This window comes from Anabrus simplex, chromosome 2 (genome assembly GCF_040414725.1).
Source record: "Anabrus simplex isolate iqAnaSimp1 chromosome 2, ASM4041472v1, whole genome shotgun sequence".
NCBI classification, from domain to species: Eukaryota; Metazoa; Arthropoda; class Insecta; order Orthoptera; family Tettigoniidae; genus Anabrus; species Anabrus simplex.
In genome coordinates this window covers 126,821,530-126,824,444 of record NC_090266.1, presented here as the reverse complement: position 1 = coordinate 126,824,444, position 2,915 = coordinate 126,821,530, and positions in this window count along the sequence as shown.

Below are 2,915 nucleotides of genomic sequence, written 5' to 3'. Positions count from 1 at the left end.
CTGCACAGGAGCCACAGGTGTATAGATATTGACTTTCTGTTAGAGATCACACTGTAGTCAACATTGGATACTGATGTTGTAATATTCTTTCACCCCTCCAGCACCATGAACAACTTGAGAGTGTGGATGGCAGCGAGTGTGAACATATTTCATCAGAAGAACGAGTCCAACCAGACAACAGTCACTGGATTCCTCTCTGATAATAATGATAATAATAATAATAATAATAATAATAATAATAATAATAATAATAATAATTTCGTGTAGCTATTTCTAGCCGGGTGCAGGCAGCCCTTGTAAGGCAGACCCTCCGATGAGGGTGGGCGGCATCTGCCATGTGAAGGTAACTGCGTGTTATTGTGGTGGAGGATAGTGTTATATGTGGTGTGTGAATTGCAGGGTTGTTGGGGACAGTACAAACACCCAGCCCCCGAGCCACTGGAATTAACCAATTAAGGTTAAAATCCCCGAACCTGCCGGGAATCGAACCCGGGACCCTCTGAACCGAAGGCCAGTACGCTGACCATTCAGCCAACGAGTCTGACAATAATAATGATGATGATGATGATGATGATGATGATGATGATGATGATGATGATGATGATGATGTTTAAAGGGGCCTAACATCTAGGTCATCGGCCCCTAATGGTACGAAATGAGACGAAATGTAATGACAATTTAAAAGTCCACTATCATCCACTGACCAGAATTCAAAACGTGATAATGAATTAATATAAGAATTTAAAACAATCAGTGGATCCAACCCGCAATATCCCACCTTCCCAGAAACTATCATAAACAATAGTATTACTGACCAAAGGACTGCTTCCCAAGCATAAACCTGAATCGATGATGCTTCTTGTCTAAAAGGGGTCAAAAATCCAGGTCAATGGCCCCCCATAAGAGGTGCTTATCGCTAGTAAAGTAGGACCATGGTATTTTTCATGTTGCAGTATCAATAAAAAGTAGCCTAGACTCACGGTATTCCACTTATTATGGTACTACTCACAAGTATTGTACATCACACAGGTAACGCAAAACTCTGGTGTTTCTCACATAATGGCGCCACTCACAGGCAACGCAAACCCATAGTGTTCTTCATCAAGGTGTACTAATCACGGACGCCGGTATTCCCATGGTGTTCCTCATATAGTGGGTACTATTCATAGGCAACACAGACCCACAGTGTCGCTCATATTGTGCTACTAACCACAGGCAACGCCCAGACCCGTGGTGTCTCACGTAATGGTACTAATCACGGGCAACGTAAGCCTGTGGTGTTCTGCATTTAGCGGTACTAATCACAGGTACTGGAAACCCATAGTGAAGCACTCTCTGCTGCTACTAACCGCAAAGCTATTGAATACCTAACATAGTGGTGCTCCTCCCAAGTAAAGGCAACCCATGGTGTTCCCCGTGTGATGGTATTGATCACAAGTAGTTTCATGGTCCTGATTCGATCATCCCTTGGTCGCCCCTTACGACAGGCAGGGGATACTATGGGTGTATTCTTTGGGTGGGATTCCTCTCTTAATTCAGGCATGAATGATGGTCCTTGATAGAAAGTATAATCCAAGGCTTTCAATATGTGTTTTAATCTGTTCTGAAAACTAGCTCCAGGTTTTTCAGTAAAAGTGCATTAATGTTACTAAGGAGTTCCTTTACAGCGAGTGTGTGCAAGTGATAGGGAAGATAATTGACAATGTAAAACTATACTGACCAACCAGTAACACATATAGTAAATTCAATCTAAGATCCATACTGTTATAATCTGTATTCATTAAAGTGTCTCACAATATGAAATCTTTTCTACTGTGGATAATCAGATTGGAATACATATAAAAGGCCTGTCAAAGTAGTGTTCAGTGCTGGTTAAACAAATATGATTTGATCTTGATGTATTCTTTATCCTGTATGTATGTATGTATGTATGTATGTATGTATAAGTTGATAATGTACAGTATTCCAAAAGTTGCTTATTTACAGTTTATTGTCCAGCAGGTCTGGAAGGTAACGTGTCTTTTCTTAACTCCATCACTGTAACCAGCAGTATCTATCCAGCACTGAGATCTGAATACATTAAGAGGACATGCAGTATAATACACTTGCAACCTGCCCAGGTTTCATAATCTGTGAAGGGTATTTGTATCTTAAGATTGAGTAAATAAACAATTTATTTTGTTACATGCATCTTCATTTTAGACTGTCATGCCTTTCAGCATTAAGTCTGCAAGCCTCTGAATATTCTAGACGCCACCACAATCCTCTGTAACCAGCTCTGAGGCCTCTATTAGTTCTATACCTCTTATCTTTAAATCGTTAGAAAGCTAATCTAATCAACGTTGGCTTGGTCTCCCTTATTTCTCTTACTCTCCATGACAGAGTCCATTGTTCTCCTAGGCAACCCACCCTCTTCTATTTGCCTCACATGACCCCACCACTCAAGCCAGTTTATGCATACAGCTTCATCAAATAGAGTTCATTCGAAACTTAATACCATCCTGCTATTGTTCCCACTCGTTTGTACCAGCGATCATTCTCTTTATTTACATGTCTGTTATTTCTAACTTATATGATATCGTGAGTCCACCAAGCTTTCACTCCCGTAAGGCAAAGTTGATCTGAAAACAGACCGGTGAAAACATAGCTTTCGTCCAGGAGCCGACTTGTTTCTTACAGAATACTGTCGATCACAACTGCAAGCTCACTGCATTAGTTTTGCTGCACCTTGATTCAATCTCACTATTTCACCATCCTGGGAGAATACGCATCCTAAATACTTGAAATTATCTCCATGTTCCAGCTTTGTATTCCCAACCTGACATTCAATTTTCTTAGATTTCTTACCTATTGGCATCACTTTAATCCTGGAAATGTTTAATTTTGGTAAGGGGAAAAAGAGCAAACATATAAAC